Source organism: Vidua macroura, chromosome 1 (genome assembly GCF_024509145.1).
Source record: "Vidua macroura isolate BioBank_ID:100142 chromosome 1, ASM2450914v1, whole genome shotgun sequence".
Taxonomy (NCBI): Eukaryota; Metazoa; Chordata; class Aves; order Passeriformes; family Viduidae; genus Vidua; species Vidua macroura.
In genome coordinates, this window is record NC_071571.1 from 19,314,608 (window position 1) to 19,335,777 (window position 21,170).

The window sequence follows — 21,170 nt, forward strand, 5'->3', positions numbered from 1 at the left end:
AAACAGCTCAGTCACTAAAGATGTATCATTCCATGTCTGAATTATAGAGACATAAATTACCAGTTCCTGGATATCTAGGTGTCTTGGCCAACTGACTGCTGAGCTTGCACAGGCTGGCTGTCCTTTTGCAGTATGTCCCACAGACCCATCACTTCCAAACCGGCTACCATTAACAGGCCTGTTTACAGTATTTTCTCTTCAGAAAACTGTAAGGGCAAGTCTATCTAGTGCTAAAGGATGCAGTCAGGCTCAGTCAGTAAGGATTGGCATCCCCACCTAACCAAAAAGCTGGCTTGGCCACCTTTCTTACCTGTCTGAGCTACTCACTTGATCCCGCTTTCCAGTTTTGGAAAGCATATGCCCACTGTGACAGAACTGTCTCTTGAAATTCACAATAAACTTTTCTTAAATCAGGGCTAGTTACAGTCCTTATAGATTTTATAAACTGTCTGTCCTGCCCTCTGTCCTTTGTTTGAAGTAGTCTTCACTATTGTCCAGAAAAATTTCAAAAGCAGGACACCTTGCTAGGAGATGGAAGACCTTGCCCAGGGTAAAGGTAACCTTGAACTCTCTGCCTCACTTCCCTGGAGAGTGCATAACCACCAGGATATCATGAAAGCACAAGACACCAGTACTTGGGCTCAGAAGGCAAGTTGAGAGCTTCTCTCATTGGCAAAGACCAGCTGCACTCTCAGAAGTGCATTGCACGTGCTGGAGCCCAAGGCAAGCAGGTCTCTTTTTGCAAACTACTCTTAAGAGCAGTTAAGTTAATCCCTAGAAGCAGGATTTCAGAAACACTATGGGCACTGGTTATTTTTCTTTTTAAATTTCAGGCCACTCCCGGATCCACAGCTGAGTGCTTGGGATTGCAAACTAAGTGATAACAGTAAACAGCTCACACAAAGATATAATTCCACTTAAGAATTACAAAATTACAAATTTGCCATGAGAACTCAGTTTGTAAGTGCTGAAGTCCTTCATCACATTCACAACCTCAAACAAATTTGGGAGGAAGAGTTTGTTAAACACTAACCAGTGTTGACAGCAAATGCCCACTTGCTTCAAAGAGTAAAACCAGTTTTTCAGCCCCTGTATCACATGCTTGTCAATCATGTGGAAATTTCTCATAGTTTGGTGCATTTGGGCACATTGTTTGGCTCTAAATGAGCCCACAAACCCACTGACACTTCCATGAATCAGGGCCTTTCAAAGATTTGTTATTTAACTAAACTTTATTGCATAATTCACAGTGGACATTTTTCCTCTTTTCCATTAATAGTAAACCATAACCTCACAACTTCTTGTGCCCCAAATGAATTTCCATTTCTGCCTGGTTATACCAAAAGCAGCATAACATAGGCATCCATTCACATGATTTAGTTAAACTGTTTCTAAGCATCTGTCCAGTATAATCTGTTTATAAAAAAGTATTAAGCATATATCACTTTTTACCTGCTCCTGGAGGAGAAAAGTAATAAAAGACAGCACATTCAGCCTCCTCCTCTCATATAAATGCAGTAAGAGGAGAAAAGCAACAACTTAGTTTATTACTCCCATCAGTTTTGCTGAAGTAAGGAGACTGAAAGCTGTGGGCAAAAACTTTCTGTGTCATTATACAGACTCTCCACAGGAAGTACAGGCTCATCAATATATTGTTTTTCATCTTCAGCTTTAAATGTGAGTGATTTCACATATACCAGCTCATACAATTTCTTTCAGATTTGTAGTGCACTTAACCAGGGGCAAACTGAATCTTGCTTATTTTTTTATTTTTTATGGTTTGTTCAGTTTTTTTCCCCCTACATGTGAATGTGACCCCACTCCTCACTGTGTGCCTTCCTCCCTCCTCTCTGCAGGGTACAAAACCCCAGACTGACATTCCCTCTGATGTCCTCAGACGTCAAATTAAGTCTCTCCCCATACAACCAAAGTTGTCTTTCCCATAGCTTGAATGACAGCTTTAACAGAGTGTTTACCATCCAGTGCCCTGACAGGTCAATCCCACCAGGAACCGGTCTAGACTGGGAATTCCTCCTTTTACAGCTTTACTCAGGTTTTATTCTGCCATGAGTCCAGTTATTCAGCATCTTCCAGCCTTAATCTGATCATCTCCTTTTCCACAGCTGCTTGGTCTCTCCAGATCACCCTGTGCTCTCCCAGGAAGAGCACAGACCTCATGTTGCACCACTTTTGTTTAGCCCTGTTTCAGGAATGAGGAGCAGAGCAAGGAGGAAAAGGTGATGTTGCATGCAGAGACTGTCTCATAGCCTTGGCCATAGAATTTGGCCCTACTTGCCTGCTACCTCTTCCCAACTATAATGTCTGAAATCAGATGCTATCTTCTCCAGTGACCTGTCAGAGGAAGATAAAACAGCAAAGGGGAGAGTAAGATTGCATGGAGCTCTGCAGTCAGAAAATCACTTCTCTGAAAAGCAATGTGACAAGCCTGAACTCTATTTTGCTGTCATATATTTTCTCAGTATCACAGAAGGAATCTTATTTCTTGTTTAAAAATTTTAAAATTAAGACCCTTCTTATCTGAACTTAATATCAGAAATTTGTTACATTATAAGTGCATAGAAACAACACTGGCTTTACTTCACACTGTTCAAGGCTGTGGACAAAGAACTTGCATGTTTTAATTTACAGAACAGTCTATATGCATACTATGATCTGTTACTTACTGTTCCATGAATATATGGGACATAAATCATTAAGAAAATCACTTAGTCAAGGCAGTGACAAAAAAGCAAAATGGTTTGCATGCACACAGGGAAGGAATGAAATGACTGTGCATGTTGAGTCCAGTGGGATGTCTAGATCTCAAGAAAAAAAGCAAAAGGTAATTTACTGATGAAATCTAATATACAGCAGCACCATAAAACTGCTCGTCATGGGCTCCTCTTGCTTCTCTTAGAAAACTCAGACATTAGAAAATTCAGAAAAAGAATTCTAATATTATTCTACTGCAAGATACATCATATAGCAAATAAATTGGCATCTTTAAATCTCACAAAGTGATCTAGAAGCCATACATTTTACATTATAGTTAATAGAAGCACTTGCTGGTGCTCTGCAGAGAGCTGATTAGTCGCAGCACACAGTTTCCTTTAGTTTTCAGCTATTAAACAACATTTAGAAAGTTAAACTCATAATTAATATTTATCTGATATTTCCTGTTCCACGCAAGTAATTGCTGCAAATGCCACAGGAATACAATGCTGTTGCCAGAAAGAGGATGCAATGGCAAATAGTTTGGGGAGCCCATGAGGCAACATCTGAGTTGAAACATGAATTTGTGAACCCTTTGGCTACGATTGCTCAATATGACTGAAAATTTCACATTTTGCAGATGCCTAACTGCAGCATCTTAAAGAGGCATAATTTCTGCAGGGTGATCTATTGACCCTTTCTGAACATCATTCCATCCAGAACCCCAGAGACATCCTCCAACTCTTGACCTTCTGGTTCTTCTCATTAGTAAGCTCAGTTACTTCCTCACATTATGCTATCCTCACATACTTCAAGATTTAGAATTATAATCACTTTGTGATGTGTAAATGCAAGTGTGCAACCTCGTGAAGATCTTATGATTCAGTGCAGCTGTGGATGGTTAGAGCACCTTTGATGTCAAGCTGCTCTGGTACAGGGTGGTGTCTGACTGGAGGTGGTAACCTTTCTGAAACATCCAACTGAGGAAAACTGAATTGAAATCAACTGCAACAGACTCGTGAATTTCTGGAAACAGTTAGTGCTGCATTCTCATAAATGTACGTGCCTCATACAACATCAGGTGGAGGAGATCATCTCCCCAGCTATTTACTGCAACTGTGAAGGTTGCTCTGGCTCTAGTGTCACTGAGTTAGTTTTCTTCCATGGGAAAAACCTTTTCTGCCCTGACTAACTTGAAATCTTTTAAACATGAAATATTCTGGGTGATCAATACCATTATCTATTGAAGGTATTCAGGTAGTCTGGCTGCCTTACAATAATAACTTCTGGTTAGATGTTTTGAAAAAATTCTAAACTTCAATTTAGCATACAAGTAACCTCATTTTTTCTCAAACTAGCGCCCACTAACACATTGCCTGCTCTAAAATTCCCTGTCATTGCTAGGAAAGTCAGCACTGTGTCAGTGTTAGACATCTGCATTTTCAGATCAGTAACTACTATTTGTGGGGAGAAGCAAGGCTTTCCAGAAAGGACAAAGTTCAAGAACACAACATCTCCCCTTAGCATAGTTCAGTTCTAGTCAAAATAACTTTTTAATGTCTTTATTTGAAATTAATCCCTCCCCCCATCAAATCCAGCTGTTTTGTGTTTATTTATTCATTTACATTTTTTTTAGAAGCAGAAAGGGGTGTAGGAATGGTGAGAAACAGTTTGAAGCTCTGAGAAGAAGCTTTGATCCCAGAAGCACTTTTAAAACTGTTGTAAAACATTTTGTTTTCTCAACCTAAATGCTGTGAAGTGTATATACCTAAGCTAACTAAAAAAAAAAAAAAACCCAAAAAGAAACAAAAATTCTTCTAAACGCTTTCTATGTATTTCATTTATTGTGATTCTAACCAACTGCAGCTGCTTTCTCCTTTACTTATTGAAAATGCAATCAGCCATTCATTTACGTTAAATTAATTTGTGTCAGACCAATGTTCTTGCACTAACTGATTACTTACAGATGTCAAATCTCTAAGTGAAATTTTTGCCACCTGTTTTCAATTTCAGGATTGGCAGTTTTGTATTTCCACAGCTTACTGACCTGGTGTGGGTCTATATCATCTGCTGTTGTATTCTCCATGCTCAGTTTCCACAAGACATCAACAACATCAAAATAGTTTTATCAGGAAGTTTTCTCCTTTATACAAGAAGGCATCCAAAATATTGTAATGTGGAAGTATCAAAACTGTCTTCCACATTAAAAAGAAGCTGTAGATGAAACAATGATTACTTTTCATTAATAAGTGGTTTCATTCAAGGTGTGAATATAGTTTATTTGCATGTCAAATTAACTATTTCAAGATGCTTCCATGAATTGTCCAGGCCAAGCTTCACTGCATTTTTATCTGAATATCAATTATCAAACACAAACATTTTGTATGACCTGAAGTTCTTTAAGAGAGCCCATTTTATTTATGGAAACATTGCTGTCAATATTAAATCCATGTACTAGAAAATACAATACTTTATTTAATTAAATAGGGCAATAATAAATATTTGGGAAATAAACTGGGATTTTTGGTGATAAGCACTGATCAGAAATACAAAATTGCCTTTTTTTTTTTCACTAGTCTGCAAAGGTTACATTGTTAAATAGTTTTGCAAAACATTTTTTTTCTATTTTAGATGAGATTTGTTCTACAAGATGTATTACCAACATTGTTTTAGCCATGATTCATCTATAAGCTAATTGCAAAATGTATTCTCATTATAATGATTACTAGATAGTACTTTTAAGAGAAACCAGTTATGGAAAAGGAGCAATTTTCCCATCTGTAAGTTACAGCATGAACCTCTAGGGGATGCTGTGTATATTAAATTTACACTGAATTTTTACTTTTGAAATCTTTCCAGTTCCAGCTAATACTAACCCAGATGGCTTGTGGTTGGTTGATGATATTATTTTTTGCTTGTGTGGCCATAGTGGGTAAGTTCCTTTGCTGTTGACAATGTCCAGGGTGGAAGATGCACTGCAAATGTAGGATAAAAACTGTCCCATTTTTTCCACTGCTGCATAAAGAGTTAAGCGTGTGCTAAATTAGGCTGTGCTCTGAGGTATGAGCTCCTTCCCTCTCCTTAGGTAGCCCACGACCAGAGGAAGCTGTAGGGCTTTGGAAGAGGAGGAGGAGGTCTGAGATGGGAATTGTTTCCACAGCACTGGAGTGGGCTGTCAGAAGTGGAAAGGCAGAAGCTCAGACATGAATGGCAGAGTGGGCATGAGTCACAGACTGTGGACATGCTAGGGTGGGAGAGAAGGATGACTTTTTGCTAAGACACTAAAATTCTTAAAAGGATTGTTTCCCTACTTTAACACCAACCACAGAGGTTCTCTCAGTCTCTTCCCCACTGCAGTAAATGGCAGGTTAACCAGTCCTTTCCCTCGTTCATGAGGCAATTGAAACCATTGTCTCCAAAAGAAACTTCTGAGCATTCCCCTTGGTCGAGTACTGGTAGATACAAGCGACAGCACAAGATCAAAAAGCAGTTTCCAGACAGCCACAGCTCTTCCAAGCCTGTCAGACTGCAGTTACAGCTCTTGTGCTAATGCTGATAGACACAGAACCCTTTACTCCTCCTATAAGTATTTGATTAACCTTCTGCCATACTGTTTGCTATTGCTCAGTCTCTAGAAGTGTGAAGGAGACTTTGGCTTCAGTTTGGAGCCACTAGAGTTTTTATGTATTTTTCTTAAACACTCTGCCAGGCAAAAATTAGGCAGGATTGTGGCCCACTCACTGCAATGTCCTCTGACCTCAGTTAACACTGACATAAAACTAGAAGAATGCTGTTGACTGGAGCACAGCTATTGCCATTGTACAGGAGTGCATCCGAGGTCAGAATCTGACTCAATCTGCTTGCCAAAGACTGCAAAATATTATGAAAGAATGGCTAACAGAAGCTACCCACACCCACTGAGCTGTGGATGTTCAGCTGAGAAGCAGATGTTTTAAGGGTCAGTACTTCTGTAATAAGTAAACACATTTATTGTAATGTAGAACACTGAGCTAATAATATAAATACCAAGTAGGATACTTGAAATACTGTGCAAACAACAACATACATCTGAAAAATAACTACAACAAATGCTTGTTTTTCACTAGAAAGATCACAGGATCAGCAGCTGTTTACTGCTTCAGCACAGCAATTACAACATAAGCTTAGCCAATGTTTCCAATAAAGCCTGCTCCCATCCATCCAATTTCTAATAATCTGTGACATTTTTTCCTGGGTCTAATATTCAGAGAGTATGCTGTCCAAAACACTAGCTGAGTTACTGTCAGAGCAAGGCTAAAGGACCACATGCTCTCCTTTTTAGGTGCAGTTAGCTAAAACTAATTCACTTCATTCTTTGCAAAGACCCCCTGCTTCCTACTCAGCAGTATAATTGTAGAATGCAAATAAGGGAGTTTCTGAAGACTAAACATGTTAATTAGAAACAAAAAAATCTCCCCCACATACACAAAAAAAAAAAAAAAAAAAAAAAAAAAAAAAGAAAATAAAATCCCTGCCAGAACAAAAGAAATCTTTGCATTTACTTTTGTTTCTGGAATTTGGCTAAATAAAGTACACTGATATGATAGCCAAGCTTTCAGCTAAGAAGACACCCACACAGATTGAAGAACAGATCCAATATTTGCACTTCTGCTGACTTTGGTGGGCTCTGGGCCAGTGCTCAATAAAGCAAATAAAGCATCACTTTCACCAGGGTTCCTGCTTATCTGCATCCCCGTGCAAGTTCTCCATAAGCTCTGACCCTTTCAGAAGGAAGCCACAGAGCCTCTCTTGCACCATCAGCAGAAGCCTGAGCAGTGACTCCCGAGTGCCAAACTGGGGTGAGGAGAGGTTGTAGGTCACAGGGGCTGCCTGTACCCACCTCTGCCCCTGTCCCAGAGGTGCCCTGCTCTAGCTGCATCCACCCATCCATTTCAAGACTCTCCATCTGGGGTACTGGGTATGCTGGAGGGTTAGAAATGGGTACAGAGCCCAGCATCATAGTCAAGAAGATAATGCAGTGTATACACTGCATTATCTCCTCAGACCTCTTCTAAACTGCAAAAATACATTAAAGTACTTAAATGTGGGAGCAATATTCTCACTAGACCAGTCTAACTATTCCATCTTGTAGTATCCTACATGCCAACTATTTTAGTTTGATTTTGCAGTTTATTCAACATGTAAAAACAAAAGCATCATCCACTCTCTCTTTTCTTTTTTTTCTCCAGGAGAAAAAAAGGCTAAAAAGCACAGTGGAAATGTAGACATACATGTACATTTTTGCTAGCATATCTGAAGTTTTGCAGACATGTCTCCCTCCTCCTTCCTTTTCCTTGGCTGAAAAAAAAAAAAAAAAAAAAAAAAAAGACATGTCCATTATAGTTCAAAATTTTAAAACCAAAGCCATGTCCCTTTCCCAAGTTAGGACTTCCATGCTAAGGAGTGAAGCTACTACGGAAGCAAGCAAACTAAGCATCCCACTCAAAGCCAGCAAAGAACTCCTCCTAATCCATATCAATGTGCCTAAATCCCTGCAGTTTTGCATGCACTAGCCTGGGTTCACTTGGGGTGAACAGAACTAGTTTGCTGACTCTATTAAACAGGCAAAAATTTGGACCAGCTCAGAAAGAACCTGCATGTAGTGCATCATCTAGAATTGTAGTGATTTATTTTCCTCTTTGAACATAAATTCTGTCCATTTGTTTATTTATTTTAAAATCAAGAATGTACTCTTCTGTTTGGATGAAAATATTTTCATTCTTTAGCTTCTCTTGTCTATAAAGGTACACATGTGTTTCTGATAAACTGGGAGATCTTCCTCTGTCCCTGAAGTAAGAAAGATGAATACAAATGTTGATAACAGTTAAACAGAATCAAGATTAGAATACTCAGGAGCTGGACTAAGCAACCAAATTTAAAAAGTGATTTGGACAATGTCAGACAGCAGGATGAAAGATTAAATTTTAGTCAGAGTATCAGCTAGCGCCCTCTGGTAAATGGCATGCAGGGGAGAAAGACCTCAGGTAAATGTCTCAACACCAGCTCTATATCTGAATTTTAAATCAGTTCTAAGTTATAAAAGTGCTTGCAGAGTTCTGCATTACTGACTTCTCCAAAGATTCACTCCTGATGTTGTCTAGGTCTTTAATGAGGTTTTATCTATAGTTCTCCCTGTTTTCTACTGCTTGGATAAGTTTTCTCAAATAGAGTTCAGAAAGCCCTATTTTTAATCAGATGTCAGAAATGTTGGGGGTTTTGGGTTCAGGTTCTTAGGATTTACACAGTTATGCACTTACACCTTGCAGCTCTGGTGTTAGAAAAACACAGATAAGTGAAAAGTGATGAAACAGATACATGGATGACTTACTTATTTTCATTGGCTGAGTAGTATCACATAGAAAAAATAAAAAGAGTTTAAAAAACAATTAAGATTTAAAACACAGCTGGACAGTTACAGACATTGTTTAAAAGCATGAATTATGTGTGAGCTCTAATGCTTGCTCTCAGAATGCAAAAGGTGACCACACGGAAAAGAGTATAGTCCAGTCTACCATGAAAGATTGAATTAATGACTACAGTCACTAACTTCAGTTGTACTTCCCTAATTCAGAGTGAGATTTATTTATTTATTTGCACTGCAGGGGCCTGCAGGACAAGGCCAATGACTCTGACAGAGGCTTTCACAACACAGCTGTGTACATGCTCTGCTTCAAAAGGAAAGATACAAACAGCTGGAAGGCTAATTCCTTTCATATACCAACATTTGATACAAAATTTATAATGTAGTAACCTCATAATATGCCTTTAAACATAGATTTCAACAAAAAAAATCACTTGAAAAAATATACATAAACCAAGTATCCAGCTTCTTCAGGAGACCTGGATACAAGGATGTAGTGATGTACAAATAAGTTCTAAATGGAAAGCTTGTGACTGGAAAGAAAAACAAATAAAGAACTTAAGTGTAAGGTTTTATTCAATATAAGGAAGTTACAAACATATTGGAGTTTTATATTAGGGCAACATAAACACAGATGTTGGTAAATCTCTTAATTATATTGTTTTTCATGTATATTTTCTTCCTTTTCAAAGGCAGGGGTTTGCGTGCCTTTTAAACACCTATTGAGAATAAGGACTCTCATCATTATTCATGTCTGTTAGCTGAAATTTTATCAAGTAACATTTTACCTTTTTAAAAATATTTTCTCCCTATTTTGGTAAAGCAATTAATCTAGATTAGTGTAAATTGACTGCCTGTTAAATTAACTCAAGAATGCATGGGAAAATCCTTCAGGTTAATATCTAGTTGTTCAGCTGTGTTCTGGAAAATGTTGCAAACTATATTGTCCAGGATGCAAAACCTCTTCAGCAAGCTAAGCAAGTTTTACCAGTAATTATGTTATTAATCTTCAGTGTGACTTCAGTGGTTTTGTGATTTCTACAAGTGTCAAAAGTATAATTATACATTATACATTAGCCTCTTTAATGTTGTAAAATATTGATGTAGAAACAAAGATACTGTTCAGCACAAGGGAAACTCAGTCCATGCAGGGTGTCAACATATTATTTACTCTCTGGATTTCCAGAGGTAAAAGAGAGGATTTAACCATGACAACTGCTATCACAGTATTGAAGCTCAAATGTATTCAACATTCAGCGAGTCCATTAGGAGTAACAGACCAAAAAAATGGACAAATTAATATGGAGATTTTTGTATTTTAAAAGCAGAGTTGGCAAAACTCCATGAAATCTAGCAAGCACTTTGCTGCCATTACCCATTCTCAAGGAAATTGTTGTTTTAACAGACAGCTGAATATAATCCTATAGTTACTCTCAACCCATTTTCTATCTGTTCTCAATCATTTACTCTGCAGAGACAGACAAGTTACTATCTATTTCCCTTGTCTAGTATTTGTGTAGAAAAAAGTCTCCTGCTATAGGCTATTGCTTCTTGGCCTGGTGTACATGTTAGAAGGCATTTATGGACCTGAAGAATAAGGGTGTGAATATGAAGAATGAAGGATAGTAAAAGTATCTCCACTCAAGATATTTCCATTTTGTTTCACAAAACATGAATTTGAGCCTATGCATGAGTGCACTGTAATGAAGGTGAGGATTCTTGGACATGCACTAAGACTAATGGCATCTACAATTAATTCTCACATTAGTTAGGGAAAAAAAAAAAAAAGCAAAATTATTTTAGGTGATATTTGGGAAGTATTTTATCTATACCTTGTAATTTCCTAGCTTTCGTAGTAAGTTTGTACTTCAGCATTAGAAAATACAGATAGGTAAAGCATCAAGTGCATGGCTTTTACCTTCCCATGACACATCCACAAGTCTGAATAATAAAAACACATAGCAAATCTCTGAAAATTAATTAGCTCTACATGTGCTCACATGTGCTGTATTCCACACAAGAAGAATACAAAAGGTATCAAAAAACTGGGCCAAACTTGCTCAAGGGGAGCAAGTAGCAATCAACTGATTGGATAAATCCCCTCCAAAACAACCAGCACTTCTGCAAAAGTAAATACAACCTGAGTACGGAATACAGAACTGAATACAAAGTTCTCACAAATACATGGCAGCTTCCTTGGCACTTCAGTGGTCACATAAGATATTTTCCAGGATTTATAACCTGGATTTTGTTGTTTTGTTTTTTTTTTTTTTCCAAAATGTAAGTGCTGAATATTTCTTCCCAATTTTACCTGGCCACAGCATTTTGTGGGGTGTTATCAAACCAAGTCACTCTGTGAAGTTCAATTCTACAGGTAAGCTGGCAGTGCTGTCAAGGGCTTTTCAAAGAGCTTTGCAAAGCACTGCAAACCTTAATTTCTAAAGGCAACTCACCAAAGGATGAATATAAATTGTGAGATCCAATACAGTGAGTTGTTGTAAATAAACTACTTATCAGTGATAGTTTAATAGCACAGTATTTTCTAATGCCTCTTAGTTCCTCTGATCGCTGAAATAATGGTGTCTTTATGCCCTAGATTCAGATTCAAGTAAATCCCTGGTGTGATTTGGAGGCAACATATTACAGACATTTCCCTATATTTTCAAAATATCTCTAGAAGGACAAATTAGGTAAATTATTAACTCTGAAAAAAACTGTGCTATGTTCTCAAAACAAGAATCCAGCCTTGCCTCTTGCTGCCTCTTTCATTCACGCCCAAAGGATATATTAGGAACATGAGAAGGTCTCAGCTGAGCTGCACTGGCAGCATAAATTGCCTTTTCATGAAGAAATATAAAAGATTAAACTAGGGACCAATGGAGTGAGTGATTCAAAGAAAATTTCTTGTCAGAAAAAGTTCTCAAAATATGTCAGTGGTGTTAAACCAGCTGGAGTAGAAGGGGGAACTTTCACACTGCCTTACACATCACCTCAATCAATGCATTGCATTCCCTGTGGACACACCGACCAGTGATAAAAAACACTTCTAGTTGCAAATATCTGGAGATCTTCACATTAATAATGCCTTGTAAGAAGTTTTATCAGGATGAAAATAATTCTAAAATTTAAAAATGTATCTTGGTATTTATAAGATCAGGAAAGTATCCTGTTTGCTGTATGATTGTCACGGTTTGACACTGGCGCAATGCCAGTGCCCTAATGAAAATACACCTTCCCCAAATAAATGCTGTGAGATGTTATCAGGAACAGAGCAGAGCAGGCCCAAGCTTACTAACAAAGGGGAAAAAAAACTTTATTAAATTACTATTACACAAGACACACACAGACTAAATCCAGGATGAAGACTTTTTAAAACAAACACCTCCTCCTCCCAATATCCAAAGACACCCACCATGAAACATCACCCGGGATTCCTGATCAAATTACCACCCTTCAGATAATCAATACTCAGTCTATCAAGGGAGAGAGAAGTCTCTCTTGCACCACAGACCCCCCAGGAAACACAGTTGCCACACCCTGTGTTTCCCTGTCACACATGGCAACCGCCCGGAGAAAATCTGCCAGTGTGACACTCTCCATTCCATGTCACAGTGCTCTCACCACCGTGCATGGACAGACTGCTCATAGGGCTCCTTTAAGGATGCTTTGCCACGGACCCAAAGATACAACAGTTCAGCTTCTCATCTTGGGACTACAGTCCCTCCCATTTTCCCCTGGGGCCAGGGGTCCAAGAACAGAGATCATCTTCTTCCCGAAGACAGAGGGCATCACCATTCCCTCCTCAGCTTTCTTCTGTTCTTGCCATTCCTGTGCTGTTAGAAGCTGAAGCAGGTCTCCTTGGGTCACCACTGCATCCCCCTAAAATGCAGTCTCTATTGCAGGAGATTTTGGTTCAGTCTATGGCTAACAAGAAAAGTCCAGCCAAAAGCTACTTCATCATCTCCTCCCACCTAAATATTTCTTCTTCTAACATCTCAGGTCCCAGACTGTCTCTCTTCCACTATAAATCAAGGAGGAGTAATATTTTACAAAGCCCTCATTTCCCGGAAAGGGTTAAAAGTTCAGACTCCCTGGACGGCTGAAATCTCGATCCAGCGTCCTGTCTCCCACACTGGGCATCATCCCCCCCTCTTTCTTCTTCTCCTCTGCCGGCAAATTTCCAGGTTCCATCAGGCTCTCTATCACTTTCCCTCTGGGGGAGGGGGGGGGGACAAAGGCATCTCCACTTCTCTCCACCCTTCCGTCCAGGAGCTGGCTCGGTTCCAGACCCTCAGCCCCTCGGCCTACCTGGACAAGGCCGAGTGGCTTCCCCTCCCCCACCCAGCTGATGGCTGGGCAGGGGAGAGTCTGCACTCTCTGACGACCGGAACCAAAGAGACAGTTCTCCTGGGAGTTCTTGATTTTAACCCCCTGTGTTCTCAGAGGCATGTCCATACTTTCAGTGGTCACTCCAGGTGCCAATATCCAAACCTGACCACTGATTGGTTTGACCAAACTTCCTGAAAAAAAATTCACTTCCATGTCAAACCACAACAATGATTAATTTTAATAAATTTTTAAAGAGAAGCAGTATTTTTCTAGATTCACCTAGGAAATATTATCAAAATGACAGAATCTTACAGCCCTATTGTTAATATTTTATTTTTCACATTATAATTTTGCTTGCATTCCTGTATCTTAGAAAGCAATTTTTCCTACTGTCTACCCACAAAAGAATTTAACTTGTCCATAACCATTTTCTCCTCTTGAGAGGAGACTGTATTATTGTTCAACCTGAGGGCATCTTTTAACAAATAAACTTTGAAGCAATCTACTTTAGCTTTTTACTTTAAAATGAAGTGCATGAAATATAGCAAGTTATTAAAAAAATTAAAAGAAAATAATAATACTAATTCAGAAGTAATGGAGCCCTTTGGAAACAAATATAGTCTATTACCAGAACCACTAATATTGGCTCATTAAATAGAAACTTATCTTAGAGCAATTTCTGGATCAGGCAGATATAATCACCTAGTGTAGACACAGAAATTTTATACATTCACTACAAGTATCTCTAAGAATGATTTCAACCGTGTAATCTAGCAATTTTGCAAGCTAGGAAATCAAATTTTGAATCTGCCACTTCACTGGAGATTAGAAGACCTTTTGCTGCCCTTGTGTCCGTGTTTCTCTTGCTCCTGATCCTGCAGCCGGCTGTGATCCAGACAGGCAGAGGTACAAGTGCAAGCAGAGCTTCATTTCAGCACTCACTTCTGCATGTGGGCTGAGGAGGGGTTGGTACTGTGCAGGACTGCTCTGACACATACGAGGGGCAGCATGCTTTCCCTTCCCTCTGGTATCAGCTGTTGGTCACCACCAGAAGCATTACAGACATCAGGCACTAAGACCACTGAGGCAGCTTGATGTTCAGAATACTCTTGGCCTTAAAGTTCATGTGTCCAGCTGCTGGAAGAGATGAGGGGTGTGGGTTGTGCAGACATCTGTAATGCTAGTATGCTGCAGCATTTTCTTTTAACATCCTGTTTATCCTGGCCTTAATTTTAGCTCATTGCTGGGTAATGATACAAGAGATTATCTGATGAAGCAGGAACTTGGAACATGAAACCAAATTTCCAGACAAATCAGGTTTTCCATTTTCTCCTTGCAGCTCAAGAGCCCCTTCTGCTCAATCCTGGTAATTGTGTACACCAGATGAAGAACATGGCATTGACAGATGACTTACTACTGCAGTCTTTACTCCAGGATCTTCCAACAAGTTCCTAATTTCTCTTGCCAACACAACCACAAATTATAGAGGACCTTGACTTCTTCAGGCTACATATCAAAGTACCTAATATTGCATCTTTAAGGTATATTTTTTCTTCAGTATAAATCATATAGTACATTCTTACTGACTAAAAATCTGAGCAGAAAAAGGAGCAGAGCTGGAGAAAGTGATGAAATTGATGAGTGAAGGGAAAAAAGTTTCCTTTTGAGCAAGTCAGAGAGGAGACATTTCTCTCTAGCAAGTGAGAAATCATACAGAAAAATAACATATAAGCACAAGGCAAATAGTTCTTCTCTTTATATAGAAATAAAGGTGCTTTAAGGAGTTGAAGGACTTTGCAAATGAAAACTACCAGAGGCTACAACACAAATCATAATTAGAACAGAAAGGAAAGGTATTAATAGACTCCCTGAGCTGGAGTGGGTGAGAGGAGCCTCACTGCCATTGGCATTGTAAAGTCTGCAGAGAGCTCTTGGCATTTGCCAGGCAGGAGTGGAACACAGAACTCCTGATGTTTCTCCTGGTCAAGACCCAGGATGGCTGCCTTTGCTACTAACCATCCCTGCAGCCCCAGGATCATCGTGGTTCAGGGACAGACAGCTGGGACAATCCCCCCAGCCCTGTTCTGATGTGGTCTGTACTAAGTGCAAAGCCAGCACCAGGTCACTTCCAAGTCACAGGGCTGTTTATTCTCTGAGCTATTACTTTGGCTATTAATATAGAAATTTTCTGTTCAGTGTCTCAGTTTGAGAGAGAATAAAAAAAAATTGAAGTGAAGGGTTTAATAAAGTCTCAAAAAAAGAACATATAAAACAGCTTTTCTCAAATGCAAAGTCATCCAGCATACCAGGGCTGTGCTCCATATCCATGGTCACAACCACATGCTCAGGCTTTTTCACACTAAAGATATAGGTACACAGCTCATTTTCAAATCTTCTGGACCATGCCTGAGTAAACAAAGTTGCACTTTCTGGTTATTTAAGTGTTTTATTTCCTTTTATCATCTCAGCAGGCTGTGGTCCCAGAAATGACAGTAACTGCTGGTGTCATACAGGCATTTTGGCTTCCACACACCAAGCTTATGATTCTGCCATCAAACTGTAAGTTGTACACATACAATTACAACTTTTCAGAAAGCAACTCACAGTATTTGTAGGAAGCAGAAGATAATAGGCAGTGTTACCCAAAATAGCAGTCAATATAGATATTCACTTGAATGGTGGGAAGACAGGCTGCAAGACAGAAATCTAGAGCATTGCACAGCAAAGGAAATGGCTTGCCTGCACTGATGTGTTAAACTCACATCTGCTAGGTTATAGAAAGAAGGGAGTATTTCTCTCACTTTATATTAGGAAGTAATTAAATCAAAGGGGTGCAGTCAAATGCAGCTCTGAGAATCATGTGACATATTCCCTTAGATACCTCACTGGTTCACAGGAGAGAATACAATGCCCATTTGAACAAAACACTTCTTTTTATACAGCAATTTCATACCTAGACTAGTCTATCCCAAGCACTAATTTGCCAGATTAACTCTGCCGTGAACAGCTGCTACTCCTTAAAAATATTCTAGGTGCATCTGACTGAAACCAAAGGGACCCAGTATGATTTTGTCTTTCATCTCAATAGAAGTAGACCATTCTTCAGGAGAATTTCTCCTTCTAAATCAGGCTCTGATGAAAGACCAATGCCAAACGCGGGCTCTAGCACTGGTCATACAAATTTCTCTGCAAATAGCATTATTTCTGCCAAGTTTAATGAAACAGATGGCAAATGCTGCAGCATGTACTTCCCAGCACATATTGGAAAGAATTTGGAAGCACATGTGTAACTGCACCATGCAGTGACATCTGTCTTAGCACTTATCTGTTGTCAATTATGTAACATAATAAAATAGAGATAAAAAAAACCCCAAAACATCTGCTGGAACAAGAATCTAGCTTTTAGGAAGTATTAAGGACTTTGTTTTACTTTCTATGAGGTCAGCAATAATTTTGTTATTTATGTTAGTAGACACACAACTGAGGACAAAAGCTTATTTTGAGCCTCAAAATAGCTGCTGACTGAAGATAAATTATTTGAAGAAGTATTTATTGTAATGGTGGGGCATTTTCTTGGGATGATTAACTAGTTAGTGTATAACAGGCATAAAGGGAATAAGATAACAGCACTTACCAAATTATTATATACACAGATGATTTAGTTTAGTGTGAAGTATTTTAGCTACATGATGCTTCTTTTCAAAATCAGAGCGTAGGAGGCTCTGCTGCATCTTCAGATTAACCAGAAAAGAGGTTGAATTGTATAGTGAATATATTTATCCCCTTGGATTTTACAGGGATTCTTTAAATTTAGAAATAGATTTGAATCTGTGTGCAATCTACAGGGACAATTTTGAATCTACAGCTGCTGCTCCGTTGACAATTTACTCTGAAGTGCAAGACACTGATTTTGTAGAAGTTAATGAGAATTTTGAATTAATTTAATGAGAGCTGAATTTGTCTTCCCTGTGTTGTTCTAACCTAATGAAGAAAATACATTAACTACCTGACAGTCCCAAGGCATTATCTACTAAACGTCTTTGGAAGATGAGGATGGACGGACATTTTGGGAACTAATTTGTGAATACTTTGTATCACTTTGGGAAAACCATGTAATTGCTCTTGTTTCAAAGATGTTAAACTGAGTTGAATAGCATAAGTTTTGGTGGTGTTTTTTTGTTTGGTTTGGTGTTTGTTTTTTTTTTTTTGTTTTTTTTTTTATTGGTTGGCTTTGTTATGTTTTTTCCTTTATTTTTTAAAGAAAAAATAATTCTTTCACTTATTTCATGTCTTGATTCAGGCTTTTAATGATATTTAAACACTATCTGTAGAACAACAGATTTAGAAGTGGAAAATAATTCAAGTTACATCCATTCAATTTTTGGCAACTTAACAGAGTGAGCTAAAGAGGGGTGACAACTAGTATTGGTAGCACTCTGAGTTTTGCCAAGCCCACTCCAAACAATTGCAGTTATAAAGATCAAACATCAAATATAAAATCAATTAATATACAATTAATGAAACACCATATGTACAATTTATGCTGTCACTGGCCAGATTTAGACAGAATTATCCATATTTTAGAAAGAGAGTTTGCATTTTTTGACACACTGCCCCTCAGCTGCTTTTATTCAATGAGTATTATATGTCCCTTGTGCTATCCAAATTTCTGCTTTAAGTACCAGCACTTCCTCTCTCTTTAAGCCTAACCTTGCAGGCTCCCAGAAGGTACGCAGATGCCACTGCAGTTAGGCAAGCAGATGTCTTTGAGCTCAGGGTGAAGTTGCTGCCAGCTGTAATAGTTACTGGGAATATTACAGAAGAGTTAGCATCCTCCATGAAGCCTTGTAGATTATTAAATCTTTGTAATAATGGCTTTATTGTAGTAGACTAGTACCTTGATTTTTCCTATGACTACATCAGTTTGTTTCAACCTGTCTTTTAGAAAATTAATTCTAAGGATGTTATCCTAAACTACACATGACTGTAGAATACATGCCCAAAATTTACAGAAAGCAGGATTGAGAGTTCCAGTTGTGATAGTCTGAAACAAGGAGCTCACAATCAGTTTTCTCTTCTGACATTTGTTTATAAGTGCTGTTACTATCCATTAAAAGATGGTTAAGTTGGAGTAGAATTTAAGCAAACACTTGACTCTTAATGTACCATATTTTTCTGTACCACCTTCTAGAAGTCCCATGTCCTACCACTAATGCTGTCTAGGACACTGTTCTCCATCTTGATAAACAATCTTTTGGACTTAGCAACACATGCATTTGTTATTCCAGCTTTATAGAACTGAAAACTGCAGAAACATGGAACTAACACTCATTACACTCATTGTCAATGCAAACATCGCATTTTCTCCACCATATGTGTTGCTGCAAACACATTCCTTTAGACCACAGTTACATCAGCAGGCAATATTGAGCGAAACTATATGTAAACATATAATTTAAAAACACCCAACCATTCAGAAGTTTATAAGCATTAATCCTTTCAAGATGCTGATTCTTTTTAAAATACCGTGCCCAACTGATTTTATTCTTTGTCTTTATTTAGGTAAAAATTTTGCCTAGTTAGGTTGAATGAGGCATATCATTGACTCAATTTTCAGAACTCAATTCCAACTGATCAAAATGACAGGCTTACAAAAATGCTTCTGAAAGTCCCAGTATGCCTGCTTGCATCCTCTAACACATCCTTTGAAAACGTGATCCTTAATGATTTCTGGAGTATCTGAAACATTTGTTCAGACACTGGTTTAAGGAATGCAGTCAGGACGTTCTACATTCCTTTCTCCTTTAACTTGACAGAATATGGATCTCTATACAAGAATACCGGATGAAAATCTGTTTAATCCCAGCACCTCACCCACACATGCTATGATAAAGACCATTTTTTTCAGCATGTCTCCCCAAATATTTTCATGTGCCTCTCTGTATATGTATGAAAGTGTGACACACTTTCTCCTGAAGATGATGAGAAAGAAAGAGTAAATGAAAAATTTTTATGATGCATTATAGTTATACTAATTAACAGGTCTCTGAAAGGCACTTGGATACCATAAAAAGAGGCACAGAGTAGGAAAAGAAGGGTGGCTTCAAAGTGTACAACACACTCACAGCATGAATGTAAGGCTTTAGTCCTCAAGTAAAGTAAACCTGTGGTAATTTTGATAGATCAGGAAACTCCTACGGAAAACATCTCAAGCCTTATATATCCAGTTAAATGCATAATAAAAATTTAGATCATCCAAAGGTATAATTTTGTCTCTTTATCTTGTTCACTCATGTAGAAAACTTAGTATCTCCATAATTCACAAGCTCCTTCATAAATTGATAATATTGGTAGGCAAACAGTAGTTTGGTCTTACTAAACTAGCAGAAAGCTATCCAAGAATGTTTTATATATTTCTTCTAAACTCTGATGTAGATGTATTCAAAAGTTATATACATGTATTTTTTCTTGAGCCAGTATAATTCTATACCTTAAATAGATCTTCTCTGTTATTTACCCACCTAATCATGCACGAAAATCAACCAACTTAGCCTCCATTTGAAAAGGCTAAGCAAGCCAAGGCCTCTTGGTGTTTTTTTGACATCTTTGTATTTAATTTTTCTCCTCCTTCACTGCCTATTCCAGTTTTAGTTAATCCCTCCAGAAGACAGAAGACTGAATCTCCATGCAGCCCTGCAGGAAAAAAAAGAAAGCCTTACCTGTTCTCTGCACAACATAATGAGTTTTCATTCACCAGAAGTGCCTCAGATAATGCACTTTATGGTCACAGCACCATTGGAGCATATTTATTGCTGTGACCCTGCTGAAATTTTCTTCAAGAACTGGGACAGATTAAGTGAAGCCAAAACCTAATATATTCTACTGGGTTTCTGTTCTGAGCTTTCTAGATTATTCAGAAACAAACTGGACTTTGTATCCTAGTGAGATGGCATTGCCAGGTTTTCAAGTCAAGTGAAATAAAAAAAAAAAGTCAAGCAAATGAGGGAAAATACATAACAGATTTTTCCAAGGAACCCATATATCAGGCTTGAAAAGCTCTGCTACTTACTGACTTTTTGCTCAAAAGGGATAAGAAATACCACATCTTTTTTTAAATGCCATAATACACTCTAAGATAGTGAAGAACTGTCTTAAAAAGGCTCTGGATGCAAGCTACCACTACTTCTCAGACTGTCCATTTCATTTGCTTAAAACTTTATTCCTCAGATATTCAAATAATCAATCATATATAACAATTTCAGATCACAAGAAATTAAAATCTTGAACATTACCTCACAGACCTAGTCCTTTGAGCAATCCATCTGGCTAATTAGAATTAAATTTGCTTTTAATTTACCTGTACTGAAATGAGACGGGACATATCAGAATGTATTACAACCCATAGTACTATCAGCCAGCATTGTTAAATCCCAAAAGAACTGAAGACTTTAAGATGGGAGGATTATTCAAAGGGATTATACACTAAATTCCTGCATGTTAAATAATTCATCAGAATTAATTCTACATATATTATCAGCTTTTCTCTCCTTCTCACCAGTCCCAGTTTATAAGAATATGAAGTGATTCAGTCTCTATGATATTTTTAGGACTTTTTTTTTTTAAACCACCACCTTCAGAATGGCTGTAAAAAGGGGACAATGTATGTCAAAACAAACAAAAAAACCCCAGTGGTAAGAGCTAATAGTTTACTTGAGCAAGTGAAAGGGCC

General features: G+C 38.1%; 1 protein-coding gene across 2 annotated transcripts in view; it reads right to left on the reverse strand.

Annotated features, from left to right (window-relative positions):
* The window catches only part of PLXDC2 (plexin domain containing 2), a 248,792-nt gene that overhangs the window by 145,149 nt on the left and 82,473 nt on the right, over positions 1–21,170 (reverse strand). The gene's annotated exons all lie outside the window — the stretch shown is intronic.